Source organism: Scyliorhinus canicula, chromosome 11 (assembly GCF_902713615.1).
Source record: "Scyliorhinus canicula chromosome 11, sScyCan1.1, whole genome shotgun sequence".
Lineage (NCBI taxonomy): Eukaryota > Metazoa > Chordata > Chondrichthyes > Carcharhiniformes > Scyliorhinidae > Scyliorhinus > Scyliorhinus canicula.
Window position 1 is genome coordinate 10,558,931 of NC_052156.1, and position 17,073 is coordinate 10,576,003.

The 17,073-nt window shown below is 47.4% G+C and overlaps 12 non-coding genes across 12 annotated transcripts; all 12 read right to left on the reverse strand.

Annotated features, from left to right (window-relative positions):
- Positions 1-826: 826 nt before the first annotated feature.
- On the reverse strand, positions 827-899 carry trnaf-gaa. The gene has a single exon. It is a non-coding gene; the product is annotated as a tRNA-Phe (tRNA).
- A 1,068-nt stretch (positions 900-1,967) lies between these two features.
- trnaf-gaa lies at positions 1,968-2,040 on the reverse strand. The gene has a single exon. It is a non-coding gene; the product is annotated as a tRNA-Phe (tRNA).
- A 1,069-nt stretch (positions 2,041-3,109) lies between these two features.
- On the reverse strand, positions 3,110-3,182 carry trnaf-gaa. Its single transcript has one exon. It is a non-coding gene; the product is annotated as a tRNA-Phe (tRNA).
- Positions 3,183-4,250: 1,068 nt separating this feature from the next.
- Positions 4,251-4,323, reverse strand: trnaf-gaa. Its single transcript has one exon. It is a non-coding gene; the product is annotated as a tRNA-Phe (tRNA).
- Positions 4,324-5,391: 1,068 nt separating this feature from the next.
- Positions 5,392-5,464, reverse strand: trnaf-gaa. Its single transcript has one exon. It is a non-coding gene; the product is annotated as a tRNA-Phe (tRNA).
- Positions 5,465-6,533: 1,069 nt separating this feature from the next.
- trnaf-gaa lies at positions 6,534-6,606 on the reverse strand. The gene has a single exon. It is a non-coding gene; the product is annotated as a tRNA-Phe (tRNA).
- A 1,068-nt stretch (positions 6,607-7,674) lies between these two features.
- Positions 7,675-7,747, reverse strand: trnaf-gaa. The gene has a single exon. It is a non-coding gene; the product is annotated as a tRNA-Phe (tRNA).
- Positions 7,748-8,816: 1,069 nt separating this feature from the next.
- Positions 8,817-8,889, reverse strand: trnaf-gaa. The gene has a single exon. It is a non-coding gene; the product is annotated as a tRNA-Phe (tRNA).
- A 1,069-nt stretch (positions 8,890-9,958) lies between these two features.
- On the reverse strand, positions 9,959-10,031 carry trnaf-gaa. The gene has a single exon. It is a non-coding gene; the product is annotated as a tRNA-Phe (tRNA).
- Positions 10,032-11,100: 1,069 nt separating this feature from the next.
- Positions 11,101-11,173, reverse strand: trnaf-gaa. The gene has a single exon. It is a non-coding gene; the product is annotated as a tRNA-Phe (tRNA).
- Positions 11,174-12,242: 1,069 nt separating this feature from the next.
- Positions 12,243-12,315, reverse strand: trnaf-gaa. Its single transcript has one exon. It is a non-coding gene; the product is annotated as a tRNA-Phe (tRNA).
- Positions 12,316-13,384: 1,069 nt separating this feature from the next.
- Positions 13,385-13,457, reverse strand: trnaf-gaa. The gene has a single exon. It is a non-coding gene; the product is annotated as a tRNA-Phe (tRNA).
- Positions 13,458-17,073: the final 3,616 nt, after the last annotated feature.

Consider the following 17,073-nt stretch of genomic DNA (forward strand, 5'->3'; position numbering starts at 1 on the left):
GTTGGAGTGTAGAAGGATGACGGGGCATGTATTGACACTTACAGGATGCTGACAGGCCTAGATCCAGCCTCTTGGAGAGGCGCCGGAATGTGGCGACTAGGGGCTTTTCACAGTAACTTCATTTGAAGCCTACTCGTGACAATAAGCGAGTTTCCTTTCATTTTCATGTTTCCACTAGTCGGAAAAAACAGAACCTGAGGCCATAGCCTCAGATTGAAGGGACAATCCTTGAAAACTGAGATGAGAAGCAATTTCTTCAGCCAGAGTGTGGTCAATCTGTGGAACAGTTTGTCGCCGAAGGCTGTGGAAACAAATCACTGAGTATGTTTCAGCCAGAAATAGATATCTTCTTGATTAATCAGGGGCTGTGGGGAGAATGTAGCAAACTGAGGATGAGACACATGTCAGCCATGATTGAATGGCAGAGCAGACACCATGGGCCAAATGGCCTAATTGTGCTCCGATATCTTTTGGTGTTTTGCTAGATCCATGCCCAATGTTCTCCCCAAATGTGCCTTTGATCAGGTTTGCGCCTTGCCCAAAGCACCACGCAATGCCGATGCTATAACCATGAATGGGTCTCTTTTTCCTTGACAGTTGCAATGGGTATTTGGATTTTTGCACTTTGTGCAAGTTGATTGTTGAGGTGGTGTTGCAGGAGTGGTGTTGCAGTGGAAAGGAGAATGGAAGAGGTGGAAACGCTGAGATAGGGAAAAGAAGGAAAGGCGTGTGAAGGTTTCAGCGTGCTGAAAGTCGAGGGATGAGAATGTGAGGCAAAAGGCTGGGCAACTTGACAGATGGCAAGGAATCACAGCACCCAGTGGGATGCCAAAACCCGGGATTGAACCAGAGATCTTCAGATCTTCAGTCTAACGCTCTCCCAACTGAGCTATTTCGACTAGTGCAGTTAGTGTCAAGGACGTCATCTGTCCCATCACTTTTCTCTCCTCATTTTCTCCCACCAAGTGATAAATAAGGCTATGGTGAGACCCCATTTGGAGCATTGTGAGCAGTTTTGGCAGCCGTATCTAAGGAAACAAGTGCTGGCCCTCGAAAGGCTCCACAGCAGGTTCATAAGAATGATTCCTGGAATCAAAACTTTGCCATACGAGGAGCGGTTGAGGAATCTGGGCCTGTACGCGTTGGAGTGTAGAAGGATGACGGGGCATGTATTGACACTTACAGGATGCTGACAGGCCTAGATCCAGCCTCTTGGAGAGGCGCCGGAATGTGGCGACTAGGGGCTTTTCACAGTAACTTCATTTGAAGCCTACTCGTGACAATAAGCGAGTTTCCTTTCATTTTCATGTTTCCACTAGTCGGAAAAAACAGAACCTGAGGCCATAGCCTCAGATTGAAGGGACAATCCTTGAAAACTGAGATGAGAAGCAATTTCTTCAGCCAGAGTGTGGTCAATCTGTGGAACAGTTTGTCGCCGAAGGCTGTGGAAACAAATCACTGAGTATGTTTCAGCCAGAAATAGATATCTTCTTGATTAATCAGGGGCTGTGGGGAGAATGTAGCAAACTGAGGATGAGACACATGTCAGCCATGATTGAATGGCAGAGCAGACACCATGGGCCAAATGGCCTAATTGTGCTCCGATATCTTTTGGTGTTTTGCTAGATCCATGCCCAATGTTCTCCCCAAATGTGCCTTTGATCAGGTTTGCGCCTTGCCCAAAGCACCACGCAATGCCGATGCTATAACCATGAATGGGTCTCTTTTTCCTTGACAGTTGCAATGGGTATTTGGATTTTTGCACTTTGTGCAAGTTGATTGTTGAGGTGGTGTTGCAGGAGTGGTGTTGCAGTGGAAAGGAGAATGGAAGAGGTGGAAACGCTGAGATAGGGAAAAGAAGGAAAGGCGTGTGAAGGTTTCAGCGTGCTGAAAGTCGAGGGATGAGAATGTGAGGCAAAAGGCTGGGCAACTTGACAGATGGCAAGGAATCACAGCACCCGGTGGGATGCCGAAACCCGGGATTGAACCAGGGACCTTTAGATCTTCAGTCTAACGCTCTCCCAACTGAGCTATTTCGGCTGGTGCAGTTTCCTGTCAAGGACGTCATCTGTCCCATCACTTTTCTCTCCTCATTTTCTCCCACCAAGTGATAAATAAGGCTATGGTGAGACCCCATTTGGAGCATTGTGAGCAGTTTTGGCAGCCGTATCTAAGGAAACAAGTGCTGGCCCTCGAAAGGCTGCACAGCAGGTTCATAAGAATGATTCCTGGAATCAAAACTTTGCCATACGAGGAGCGGTTGAGGAATCTGGGCCTGTACGCGTTGGAGTGTAGAAGGATGACGGGGCATGTATTGACACTTACAGGATGCTGACAGGCCTAGATCCAGCCTCTTGGAGAGGCGCCGGAATGTGGCGACTAGGGGCTTTTCACAGTAACTTCATTTGAAGCCTACTCGTGACAATAAGCGAGTTTCCTTTCATTTTCATGTTTCCACTAGTCGGAAAAAACAGAACCTGAGGCCATAGCCTCAGATTGAAGGGACAATCCTTGAAAACTGAGATGAGAAGCAATTTCTTCAGCCAGAGTGTGGTCAATCTGTGGAACAGTTTGTCGCCGAAGGCTGTGGAAACAAATCACTGAGTATGTTTCAGCCAGAAATAGATATCTTCTTGATTAATCAGGGGCTGTGGGGAGAATGTAGCAAACTGAGGATGAGACACATGTCAGCCATGATTGAATGGCAGAGCAGACACCATGGGCCAAATGGCCTAATTGTGCTCCGATATCTTTTGGTGTTTTGCTAGATCCATGCCCAATGTTCTCCCCAAATGTGCCTTTGATCAGGTTTGCGCCTTGCCCAAAGCACCACGCAATGCCGATGCTATAACCATGAATGGGTCTCTTTTTCCTTGACAGTTGCAATGGGTATTTGGATTTTTGCACTTTGTGCAAGTTGATTGTTGAGGTGGTGTTGCAGGAGTGGTGTTGCAGTGGAAAGGAGAATGGAAGAGGTGGAAACGCTGAGATAGGGAAAAGAAGGAAAGGCGTGTGAAGGTTTCAGCGTGCTGAAAGTCGAGGGATGAGAATGTGAGGCAAAAGGCTGGGCAACTTGACAGATGGCAAGGAATCACAGCACCCGGTCGGATGCCGAAACCCGGGATTGAACCAGGGACCTTTAGATCTTCAGTCTAACGCTCTCCCAACTGAGCTATTTCGGCTGGTGCAGTTACCGTCATGGATGTCATCTGTCCCATCACTTTTCTCTCCTCATTTTCTCCCACCAAGTGATAAATAAGGCTATGGTGAGACCCCATTTGGAGCATTGTGAGCAGTTTTGGCAGCCGTATCTAAGGAAACAAGTGCTGGCCCTCGAAAGGCTGCACAGCAGGTTCATAAGAATGATTCCTGGAATCAAAACTTTGCCATACGAGGAGCGGTTGAGGAATCTGGGCCTGTACGCGTTGGAGTGTAGAAGGATGACGGGGCATGTATTGACACTTACAGGATGCTGACAGGCCTAGATCCAGCCTCTTGGAGAGGCGCCGGAATGTGGCGACTAGGGGCTTTTCACAGTAACTTCATTTGAAGCCTACTCGTGACAATAAGCGAGTTTCCTTTCATTTTCATGTTTCCACTAGTCGGAAAAAACAGAACCTGAGGCCATAGCCTCAGATTGAAGGGACAATCCTTGAAAACTGAGATGAGAAGCAATTTCTTCAGCCAGAGTGTGGTCAATCTGTGGAACAGTTTGTCGCCGAAGGCTGTGGAAACAAATCACTGAGTATGTTTCAGCCAGAAATAGATATCTTCTTGATTAATCAGGGGCTGTGGGGAGAATGTAGCAAACTGAGGATGAGACACATGTCAGCCATGATTGAATGGCAGAGCAGACACCATGGGCCAAATGGCCTAATTGTGCTCCGATATCTTTTGGTGTTTTGCTAGATCCATGCCCAATGTTCTCCCCAAATGTGCCTTTGATCAGGTTTGCGCCTTGCCCAAAGCACCACGCAATGCCGATGCTATAACCATGAATGGGTCTCTTTTTCCTTGACAGTTGCAATGGGTATTTGGATTTTTGCACTTTGTGCAAGTTGATTGTTGAGGTGGTGTTGCAGGAGTGGTGTTGCAGTGGAAAGGAGAATGGAAGAGGTGGAAACGCTGAGATAGGGAAAAGAAGGAAAGGCGTGTGAAGGTTTCAGCGTGCTGAAAGTCGAGGGATGAGAATGTGAGGCAAAAGGCTGGGCAACTTGACAGATGGCAAGGAATCACAGCACCCGGTCGGATGCCGAAACCCAGGATTGAACCAGGGACCTTTAGATCTTCAGTCTAACGCTCTCCCAACTGAGCTATTTCAGCTGGTGCAGTTAGTATCAAGGACGTCATCTGTCCCATCACTTTTCTCTCCTCATTTTCTCCCACCAAGTGATAAATAAGGCTATGGTGAGACCCCATTTGGAGCATTGTGAGCAGTTTTGGCAGCCGTATCTAAGGAAACAAGTGCTGGCCCTCGAAAGGCTCCACAGCAGGTTCATAAGAATGATTCCTGGAATCAAAACTTTGCCATACGAGGAGCGGTTGAGGAATCTGGGCCTGTACGCGTTGGAGTGTAGAAGGATGACGGGGCATGTATTGACACTTACAGGATGCTGACAGGCCTAGATCCAGCCTCTTGGAGAGGCGCCGGAATGTGGCGACTAGGGGCTTTTCACAGTAACTTCATTTGAAGCCTACTCGTGACAATAAGCGAGTTTCCTTTCATTTTCATGTTTCCACTAGTCGGAAAAAACAGAACCTGAGGCCATAGCCTCAGATTGAAGGGACAATCCTTGAAAACTGAGATGAGAAGCAATTTCTTCAGCCAGAGTGTGGTCAATCTGTGGAACAGTTTGTCGCCGAAGGCTGTGGAAACAAATCACTGAGTATGTTTCAGCCAGAAATAGATATCTTCTTGATTAATCAGGGGCTGTGGGGAGAATGTAGCAAACTGAGGATGAGACACATGTCAGCCATGATTGAATGGCAGAGCAGACACCATGGGCCAAATGGCCTAATTGTGCTCCGATATCTTTTGGTGTTTTGCTAGATCCATGCCCAATGTTCTCCCCAAATGTGCCTTTGATCAGGTTTGCGCCTTGCCCAAAGCACCACGCAATGCCGATGCTATAACCATGAATGGGTCTCTTTTTCCTTGACAGTTGCAATGGGTATTTGGATTTTTGCACTTTGTGCAAGTTGATTGTTGAGGTGGTGTTGCAGGAGTGGTGTTGCAGTGGAAAGGAGAATGGAAGAGGTGGAAACGCTGAGATAGGGAAAAGAAGGAAAGGCGTGTGAAGGTTTCAGCGTGCTGAAAGTCGAGGGATGAGAATGTGAGGCAAAAGGCTGGGCAACTTGACAGATGGCAAGGAATCACAGCACCCGGTGGGATGCCGAAACCCGGGATTGAACCAGGGACCTTTAGATCTTCAGTCTAACGCTCTCCCAACTGAGCTATTTCGGCTGGTGCAGTTTCCTGTCAAGGACGTCATCTGTCCCATCACTTTTCTCTCCTCATTTTCTCCCACCAAGTGATAAATAAGGCTATGGTGAGACCCCATTTGGAGCATTGTGAGCAGTTTTGGCAGCCGTATCTAAGGAAACAAGTGCTGGCCCTCGAAAGGCTGCACAGCAGGTTCATAAGAATGATTCCTGGAATCAAAACTTTGCCATACGAGGAGCGGTTGAGGAATCTGGGCCTGTACGCGTTGGAGTGTAGAAGGATGACGGGGCATGTATTGACACTTACAGGATGCTGACAGGCCTAGATCCAGCCTCTTGGAGAGGCGCCGGAATGTGGCGACTAGGGGCTTTTCACAGTAACTTCATTTGAAGCCTACTCGTGACAATAAGCGAGTTTCCTTTCATTTTCATGTTTCCACTAGTCGGAAAAAACAGAACCTGAGGCCATAGCCTCAGATTGAAGGGACAATCCTTGAAAACTGAGATGAGAAGCAATTTCTTCAGCCAGAGTGTGGTCAATCTGTGGAACAGTTTGTCGCCGAAGGCTGTGGAAACAAATCACTGAGTATGTTTCAGCCAGAAATAGATATCTTCTTGATTAATCAGGGGCTGTGGGGAGAATGTAGCAAACTGAGGATGAGACACATGTCAGCCATGATTGAATGGCAGAGCAGACACCATGGGCCAAATGGCCTAATTGTGCTCCGATATCTTTTGGTGTTTTGCTAGATCCATGCCCAATGTTCTCCCCAAATGTGCCTTTGATCAGGTTTGCGCCTTGCCCAAAGCACCACGCAATGCCGATGCTATAACCATGAATGGGTCTCTTTTTCCTTGACAGTTGCAATGGGTATTTGGATTTTTGCACTTTGTGCAAGTTGATTGTTGAGGTGGTGTTGCAGGAGTGGTGTTGCAGTGGAAAGGAGAATGGAAGAGGTGGAAACGCTGAGATAGGGAAAAGAAGGAAAGGCGTGTGAAGGTTTCAGCGTGCTGAAAGTCGAGGGATGAGAATGTGAGGCAAAAGGCTGGGCAACTTGACAGATGGCAAGGAATCACAGCACCCGGTGGGATGCCGAAACCCGGGATTGAACCAGGGACCTTTAGATCTTCAGTCTAACGCTCTCCCAACTGAGCTATTTCGGCTGGTGCAGTTCCTGTCAAGGACGTCATCTGTCCCATCACTTTTCTCTCCTCATTTTCTCCCACCAAGTGATAAATAAGGCTATGGTGAGACCCCATTTGGAGCATTGTGAGCAGTTTTGGCAGCCGTATCTAAGGAAACAAGTGCTGGCCCTCGAAAGGCTGCACAGCAGGTTCATAAGAATGATTCCTGGAATCAAAACTTTGCCATACGAGGAGCGGTTGAGGAATCTGGGCCTGTACGCGTTGGAGTGTAGAAGGATGACGGGGCATGTATTGACACTTACAGGATGCTGACAGGCCTAGATCCAGCCTCTTGGAGAGGCGCCGGAATGTGGCGACTAGGGGCTTTTCACAGTAACTTCATTTGAAGCCTACTCGTGACAATAAGCGAGTTTCCTTTCATTTTCATGTTTCCACTAGTCGGAAAAAACAGAACCTGAGGCCATAGCCTCAGATTGAAGGGACAATCCTTGAAAACTGAGATGAGAAGCAATTTCTTCAGCCAGAGTGTGGTCAATCTGTGGAACAGTTTGTCGCCGAAGGCTGTGGAAACAAATCACTGAGTATGTTTCAGCCAGAAATAGATATCTTCTTGATTAATCAGGGGCTGTGGGGAGAATGTAGCAAACTGAGGATGAGACACATGTCAGCCATGATTGAATGGCAGAGCAGACACCATGGGCCAAATGGCCTAATTGTGCTCCGATATCTTTTGGTGTTTTGCTAGATCCATGCCCAATGTTCTCCCCAAATGTGCCTTTGATCAGGTTTGCGCCTTGCCCAAAGCACCACGCAATGCCGATGCTATAACCATGAATGGGTCTCTTTTTCCTTGACAGTTGCAATGGGTATTTGGATTTTTGCACTTTGTGCAAGTTGATTGTTGAGGTGGTGTTGCAGGAGTGGTGTTGCAGTGGAAAGGAGAATGGAAGAGGTGGAAACGCTGAGATAGGGAAAAGAAGGAAAGGCGTGTGAAGGTTTCAGCGTGCTGAAAGTCGAGGGATGAGAATGTGAGGCAAAAGGCTGGGCAACTTGACAGATGGCAAGGAATCACAGCACCCGGTCGGATGCCGAAACCCAGGATTGAACCAGGGACCTTTAGATCTTCAGTCTAACGCTCTCCCAACTGAGCTATTTCGGCTGGTGCAGTTTCCTGTCAAGGACGTCATCTGTCCCATCACTTTTCTCTCCTCATTTTCTCCCACCAAGTGATAAATAAGGCTATGGTGAGACCCCATTTGGAGCATTGTGAGCAGTTTTGGCAGCCGTATCTAAGGAAACAAGTGCTGGCCCTCGAAAGGCTGCACAGCAGGTTCATAAGAATGATTCCTGGAATCAAAACTTTGCCATACGAGGAGCGGTTGAGGAATCTGGGCCTGTACGCGTTGGAGTGTAGAAGGATGACGGGGCATGTATTGACACTTACAGGATGCTGACAGGCCTAGATCCAGCCTCTTGGAGAGGCGCCGGAATGTGGCGACTAGGGGCTTTTCACAGTAACTTCATTTGAAGCCTACTCGTGACAATAAGCGAGTTTCCTTTCATTTTCATGTTTCCACTAGTCGGAAAAAACAGAACCTGAGGCCATAGCCTCAGATTGAAGGGACAATCCTTGAAAACTGAGATGAGAAGCAATTTCTTCAGCCAGAGTGTGGTCAATCTGTGGAACAGTTTGTCGCCGAAGGCTGTGGAAACAAATCACTGAGTATGTTTCAGCCAGAAATAGATATCTTCTTGATTAATCAGGGGCTGTGGGGAGAATGTAGCAAACTGAGGATGAGACACATGTCAGCCATGATTGAATGGCAGAGCAGACACCATGGGCCAAATGGCCTAATTGTGCTCCGATATCTTTTGGTGTTTTGCTAGATCCATGCCCAATGTTCTCCCCAAATGTGCCTTTGATCAGGTTTGCGCCTTGCCCAAAGCACCACGCAATGCCGATGCTATAACCATGAATGGGTCTCTTTTTCCTTGACAGTTGCAATGGGTATTTGGATTTTTGCACTTTGTGCAAGTTGATTGTTGAGGTGGTGTTGCAGGAGTGGTGTTGCAGTGGAAAGGAGAATGGAAGAGGTGGAAACGCTGAGATAGGGAAAAGAAGGAAAGGCGTGTGAAGGTTTCAGCGTGCTGAAAGTCGAGGGATGAGAATGTGAGGCAAAAGGCTGGGCAACTTGACAGATGGCAAGGAATCACAGCACCCGGTGGGATGCCGAAACCCGGGATTGAACCAGGGACCTTTAGATCTTCAGTCTAACGCTCTCCCAACTGAGCTATTTCGGCTGGTGCAGTTTCCTGTCAAGGACGTCATCTGTCCCATCACTTTTCTCTCCTCATTTTCTCCCACCAAGTGATAAATAAGGCTATGGTGAGACCCCATTTGGAGCATTGTGAGCAGTTTTGGCAGCCGTATCTAAGGAAACAAGTGCTGGCCCTCGAAAGGCTGCACAGCAGGTTCATAAGAATGATTCCTGGAATCAAAACTTTGCCATACGAGGAGCGGTTGAGGAATCTGGGCCTGTACGCGTTGGAGTGTAGAAGGATGACGGGGCATGTATTGACACTTACAGGATGCTGACAGGCCTAGATCCAGCCTCTTGGAGAGGCGCCGGAATGTGGCGACTAGGGGCTTTTCACAGTAACTTCATTTGAAGCCTACTCGTGACAATAAGCGAGTTTCCTTTCATTTTCATGTTTCCACTAGTCGGAAAAAACAGAACCTGAGGCCATAGCCTCAGATTGAAGGGACAATCCTTGAAAACTGAGATGAGAAGCAATTTCTTCAGCCAGAGTGTGGTCAATCTGTGGAACAGTTTGTCGCCGAAGGCTGTGGAAACAAATCACTGAGTATGTTTCAGCCAGAAATAGATATCTTCTTGATTAATCAGGGGCTGTGGGGAGAATGTAGCAAACTGAGGATGAGACACATGTCAGCCATGATTGAATGGCAGAGCAGACACCATGGGCCAAATGGCCTAATTGTGCTCCGATATCTTTTGGTGTTTTGCTAGATCCATGCCCAATGTTCTCCCCAAATGTGCCTTTGATCAGGTTTGCGCCTTGCCCAAAGCACCACGCAATGCCGATGCTATAACCATGAATGGGTCTCTTTTTCCTTGACAGTTGCAATGGGTATTTGGATTTTTGCACTTTGTGCAAGTTGATTGTTGAGGTGGTGTTGCAGGAGTGGTGTTGCAGTGGAAAGGAGAATGGAAGAGGTGGAAACGCTGAGATAGGGAAAAGAAGGAAAGGCGTGTGAAGGTTTCAGCGTGCTGAAAGTCGAGGGATGAGAATGTGAGGCAAAAGGCTGGGCAACTTGACAGATGGCAAGGAATCACAGCACCCGGTCGGATGCCGAAACCCAGGATTGAACCAGGGACCTTTAGATCTTCAGTCTAACGCTCTCCCAACTGAGCTATTTCGGCTGGTGCAGTTTCCTGTCAAGGACGTCATCTGTCCCATCACTTTTCTCTCCTCATTTTCTCCCACCAAGTGATAAATAAGGCTATGGTGAGACCCCATTTGGAGCATTGTGAGCAGTTTTGGCAGCCGTATCTAAGGAAACAAGTGCTGGCCCTCGAAAGGCTGCACAGCAGGTTCATAAGAATGATGCCTGGAATCAAAACTTTGCCATACGAGGAGCGGTTGAGGAATCTGGGCCTGTACGCGTTGGAGTGTAGAAGGATGACGGGGCATGTATTGACACTTACAGGATGCTGACAGGCCTAGATCCAGCCTCTTGGAGAGGCGCCGGAATGTGGCGACTAGGGGCTTTTCACAGTAACTTCATTTGAAGCCTACTCGTGACAATAAGCGAGTTTCCTTTCATTTTCATGTTTCCACTAGTCGGAAAAAACAGAACCTGAGGCCATAGCCTCAGATTGAAGGGACAATCCTTGAAAACTGAGATGAGAAGCAATTTCTTCAGCCAGAGTGTGGTCAATCTGTGGAACAGTTTGTCGCCGAAGGCTGTGGAAACAAATCACTGAGTATGTTTCAGCCAGAAATAGATATCTTCTTGATTAATCAGGGGCTGTGGGGAGAATGTAGCAAACTGAGGATGAGACACATGTCAGCCATGATTGAATGGCAGAGCAGACACCATGGGCCAAATGGCCTAATTGTGCTCCGATATCTTTTGGTGTTTTGCTAGATCCATGCCCAATGTTCTCCCCAAATGTGCCTTTGATCAGGTTTGCGCCTTGCCCAAAGCACCACGCAATGCCGATGCTATAACCATGAATGGGTCTCTTTTTCCTTGACAGTTGCAATGGGTATTTGGATTTTTGCACTTTGTGCAAGTTGATTGTTGAGGTGGTGTTGCAGGAGTGGTGTTGCAGTGGAAAGGAGAATGGAAGAGGTGGAAACGCTGAGATAGGGAAAAGAAGGAAAGGCGTGTGAAGGTTTCAGCGTGCTGAAAGTCGAGGGATGAGAATGTGAGGCAAAAGGCTGGGCAACTTGACAGATGGCAAGGAATCACAGCACCCGGTGGGATGCCGAAACCCGGGATTGAACCAGGGACCTTTAGATCTTCAGTCTAACGCTCTCCCAACTGAGCTATTTCGGCTGGTGCAGTTTCCTGTCAAGGACGTCATCTGTCCCATCACTTTTCTCTCCTCATTTTCTCCCACCAAGTGATAAATAAGGCTATGGTGAGACCCCATTTGGAGCATTGTGAGCAGTTTTGGCAGCCGTATCTAAGGAAACAAGTGCTGGCCCTCGAAAGGCTGCACAGCAGGTTCATAAGAATGATTCCTGGAATCAAAACTTTGCCATACGAGGAGCGGTTGAGGAATCTGGGCCTGTACGCGTTGGAGTGTAGAAGGATGACGGGGCATGTATTGACACTTACAGGATGCTGACAGGCCTAGATCCAGCCTCTTGGAGAGGCGCCGGAATGTGGCGACTAGGGGCTTTTCACAGTAACTTCATTTGAAGCCTACTCGTGACAATAAGCGAGTTTCCTTTCATTTTCATGTTTCCACTAGTCGGAAAAAACAGAACCTGAGGCCATAGCCTCAGATTGAAGGGACAATCCTTGAAAACTGAGATGAGAAGCAATTTCTTCAGCCAGAGTGTGGTCAATCTGTGGAACAGTTTGTCGCCGAAGGCTGTGGAAACAAATCACTGAGTATGTTTCAGCCAGAAATAGATATCTTCTTGATTAATCAGGGGCTGTGGGGAGAATGTAGCAAACTGAGGATGAGACACATGTCAGCCATGATTGAATGGCAGAGCAGACACCATGGGCCAAATGGCCTAATTGTGCTCCGATATCTTTTGGTGTTTTGCTAGATCCATGCCCAATGTTCTCCCCAAATGTGCCTTTGATCAGGTTTGCGCCTTGCCCAAAGCACCACGCAATGCCGATGCTATAACCATGAATGGGTCTCTTTTTCCTTGACAGTTGCAATGGGTATTTGGATTTTTGCACTTTGTGCAAGTTGATTGTTGAGGTGGTGTTGCAGGAGTGGTGTTGCAGTGGAAAGGAGAATGGAAGAGGTGGAAACGCTGAGATAGGGAAAAGAAGGAAAGGCGTGTGAAGGTTTCAGCGTGCTGAAAGTCGAGGGATGAGAATGTGAGGCAAAAGGCTGGGCAACTTGACAGATGGCAAGGAATCACAGCACCCGGTGGGATGCCGAAACCCGGGATTGAACCAGGGACCTTTAGATCTTCAGTCTAACGCTCTCCCAACTGAGCTATTTCGGCTGGTGCAGTTTCCTGTCAAGGACGTCATCTGTCCCATCACTTTTCTCTCCTCATTTTCTCCCACCAAGTGATAAATAAGGCTATGGTGAGACCCCATTTGGAGCATTGTGAGCAGTTTTGGCAGCCGTATCTAAGGAAACAAGTGCTGGCCCTCGAAAGGCTGCACAGCAGGTTCATAAGAATGATTCCTGGAATCAAAACTTTGCCATACGAGGAGCGGTTGAGGAATCTGGGCCTGTACGCGTTGGAGTGTAGAAGGATGACGGGGCATGTATTGACACTTACAGGATGCTGACAGGCCTAGATCCAGCCTCTTGGAGAGGCGCCGGAATGTGGCGACTAGGGGCTTTTCACAGTAACTTCATTTGAAGCCTACTCGTGACAATAAGCGAGTTTCCTTTCATTTTCATGTTTCCACTAGTCGGAAAAAACAGAACCTGAGGCCATAGCCTCAGATTGAAGGGACAATCCTTGAAAACTGAGATGAGAAGCAATTTCTTCAGCCAGAGTGTGGTCAATCTGTGGAACAGTTTGTCGCCGAAGGCTGTGGAAACAAATCACTGAGTATGTTTCAGCCAGAAATAGATATCTTCTTGATTAATCAGGGGCTGTGGGGAGAATGTAGCAAACTGAGGATGAGACACATGTCAGCCATGATTGAATGGCAGAGCAGACACCATGGGCCAAATGGCCTAATTGTGCTCCGATATCTTTTGGTGTTTTGCTAGATCCATGCCCAATGTTCTCCCCAAATGTGCCTTTGATCAGGTTTGCGCCTTGCCCAAAGCACCACGCAATGCCGATGCTATAACCATGAATGGGTCTCTTTTTCCTTGACAGTTGCAATGGGTATTTGGATTTTTGCACTTTGTGCAAGTTGATTGTTGAGGTGGTGTTGCAGGAGTGGTGTTGCAGTGGAAAGGAGAATGGAAGAGGTGGAAACGCTGAGATAGGGAAAAGAAGGAAAGGCGTGTGAAGGTTTCAGCGTGCTGAAAGTCGAGGGATGAGAATGTGAGGCAAAAGGCTGGGCAACTTGACAGATGGCAAGGAATCACAGCACCCGGTGGGATGCCGAAACCCGGGATTGAACCAGGGACCTTTAGATCTTCAGTCTAACGCTCTCCCAACTGAGCTATTTCGGCTGGTGCAGTTTCCTGTCAAGGACGTCATCTGTCCCATCACTTTTCTCTCCTCATTTTCTCCCACCAAGTGATAAATAAGGCTATGGTGAGACCCCATTTGGAGCATTGTGAGCAGTTTTGGCAGCCGTATCTAAGGAAACAAGTGCTGGCCCTCGAAAGGCTGCACAGCAGGTTCATAAGAATGATTCCTGGAATCAAAACTTTGCCATACGAGGAGCGGTTGAGGAATCAGGGGCCTGTACGCGTTGGAGTGTAGAAGGATGACGGGGCATGTATTGACACTTACAGGATGCTGACAGGCCTAGATCCAGCCTCTTGGAGAGGCGCCGGAATGTGGCGACTAGGGGCTTTTCACAGTAACTTCATTTGAAGCCTACTCGTGACAATAAGCGAGTTTCCTTTCATTTTCATGTTTCCACTAGTCGGAAAAAACAGAACCTGAGGCCATAGCCTCAGATTGAAGGGACAATCCTTGAAAACTGAGATGAGAAGCAATTTCTTCAGCCAGAGTGTGGTCAATCTGTGGAACAGTTTGTCGCCGAAGGCTGTGGAAACAAATCACTGAGTATGTTTCAGCCAGAAATAGATATCTTCTTGATTAATCAGGGGCTGTGGGGAGAATGTAGCAAACTGAGGATGAGACACATGTCAGCCATGATTGAATGGCAGAGCAGACACCATGGGCCAAATGGCCTAATTGTGCTCCGATATCTTTTGGTGTTTTGCTAGATCCATGCCCAATGTTCTCCCCAAATGTGCCTTTGATCAGGTTTGCGCCTTGCCCAAAGCACCACGCAATGCCGATGCTATAACCATGAATGGGTCTCTTTTTCCTTGACAGTTGCAATGGGTATTTGGATTTTTGCACTTTGTGCAAGTTGATTGTTGAGGTGGTGTTGCAGGAGTGGTGTTGCAGTGGAAAGGAGAATGGAAGAGGTGGAAACGCTGAGATAGGGAAAAGAAGGAAAGGCGTGTGAAGGTTTCAGCGTGCTGAAAGTCGAGGGATGAGAATGTGAGGCAAAAGGCTGGGCAACTTGACAGATGGCAAGGAATCACAGCACTCGGTCTCATGCCAAAATAAGGATTGAACCCAGGGATCTTTAGATCTTCAGTCTAACGCTCTCCCAACTGAGCTATTTCAGCCGATGAAGTTTGTTGTCAAGGTTGTCCTCTATACTACACTTTACTTGGCCAAATGTCTACGTGTATATTTCACACAGTGCACATGCGTTCTATCTCTCCACTTCATCATCCTTAGTAATTTGCATCTCTCCTCATTTTCTTCCTCCAAGTCAGGCCAGATGCAGACCGAACCTTTTCCCCAAATTTCCACTTCCAATTGCCAGCTTCTTCATTTTAACGACTATCCATTGTTGCCTCCTGAGGCAGCACTCGCTCATGCCAGTACATCAGCTCAGCTACTCTGGAGAAATCGGGAAGGCAGTTCAAGGCGAAGCTTTGTCTGTTGTGTCCCAGTTGACATTTCCTGGAGAGGGAGCAAGGCGTGAGCCCAATTAGACAGTTCTTTCATATAAACCAATACTTGCACAAGGAGCTGAGTGTTCGCCTGCTGTTCTGTATTATTCAATGTATCTATGACTGAACTGGGTGGGCACACAGGCAGCAGAAGACTGAGGTTAGGGATTTGAGCACTTCAGGAAGGTAGAAGTTTGATGGTTTCCCTTTGCACGATCAGATATAAGCAACTGATTGGAACAGCAATCATGTTTATTTTAAGGTGTGTGGCTATCAGCTCCAGTATCGTCTGCAATTCGAAATTTGCCTTGTCAGCTTGCATCTGCTCATAACAGTCTGACTGTGAGTTCAAATTCCATTGCTTTGTATCGGTGCCGAGCCATTGCCCTGATGTGGCCGACTCATCACATTTGTACCAATATGCTCTTGATCAATGGTGGACAACCTGCAGTTCAGGGGCCACATGCGGCCCATCTGGGTTCTGAGCGTGGGGCAAGAGACATTGATGGTCACCCACGCACAGGGTTTGCCACTTTCTGCTGCTTTCCACCCGTGCAATTTCTTTTTGAAAATGAAATGAAAACATGAAAATCGCTTATTGTCACAGTAGGCTTCAAATGAAGTTACTGTGAAAAGCCCCTAGTCGCCACATTCCAATGCCTGTTCGGGGAGCTGGTGGGGGAATTGAACTCACACTGCTGGCCTGCCATTGTCTGCTTTAAAAGCCAGCGATTTAGCTCTGTGCGAAACCAGCCCCTTTGCAGTTCAAGAGACCATAGAATGGAAATTTCACACCCCCACACTTCAACTCTATTGCAGCCTCGATTACAACAGTGATTGCCGCATGTCCATTGTTGCCAATCCAGTCATAATGCCTCAGCACAGAACAATTGGCCGACTGTTCTATATTCAAACTCAAGGTATATAACCTTATTCCTCATTAACCTTAATTATTTTCCTATCGTTATGACTGAAGTGATATGCACTGTGGTGATTGTCCCTTTCAATGCAGAAAAGGGTGACCTGGCTTTGGAGGGGGGGACCAATGGGGAATCGCTTCAGGAGGTGGAGTCCTCTTTGGCAGGAGACATGTCGGGAGCTCGCTCCCACCATATGGCTGCTCAACAATTCTTACTAATAAAGGCCAATTGTGTTTACTAATGGAGTTTCTGAAAGTGCATCTTTGCACGCAAATAAAACAAGGTCAAGTGAAGTGAAGTCTGTGCTGATTGCTCACAACATTGACTGTGAGGACCGTTCGCTCTCTCTGCATCCAAAGTGTAAAAGATTTCTTTGTTTTTAACCATTTGAAGTTCATGACAATTCTATTAATATATAAATGATTCAGTGTTTTCATGAAATATTCGGCGTGTATTAAATGAATTTAATCTTATTCATAGGGTCATGGTTAATGAACAAGCTCCGATTCCAGGCTTGCAGCCCACTGAGATGAAGGGGGTCACTCATGCGGCCCACTCACGCGGCCCACTCATTAACCCCGGTTGCCCACCACTGCTCTGGGTAAAGAACAGTCATGCGACCTATTTAAGGAGTAAACATAGACCGACTAGTCTAGTGTCGGACAGCTCAAAATGTCCTCGACAGGCACAACTGCAGTCTGGAACAGTGAAATCTGGAAAGATTCAGCTCATTTGGGCTTTGCGGTTCAAGAGGACATAGAATGGAAATTTCACACCCCCACACTGACTCTATTGCGGCCTCGATTACAACAGTGATTGCCGCATGCCCATTATTGCTAATCCAGTCATAATGCCTCAGCACAGAAGAATTGGCCGACTGTTCTATATTCAAACTCAGCTTCAAGGTAAATAACCTTATTTATTCTGCCCTCATGAGGTCATGGTACCACATGACAAGGTAACAGCCAAACCACACAAATAACTTTGTGGCAGCATCAAAACCTGGGGTTTTTTTTGCACCGGTCTGTGCCCAGGGAAGAGGAGTGAAAGGGCACGGGGAGTGGCAATCAGCCAGTAAGACCAACAGATTTCCAGCTTTCCTTAATTCACAGATAACGGAATGGTGAATGTTCCCATTCTATCACTGTTGTGGAATAAGTGACAATTGCCTGTTAAACAGTCAATCGCGTTCCTATTACCAACGCCATAAAGATCAAATC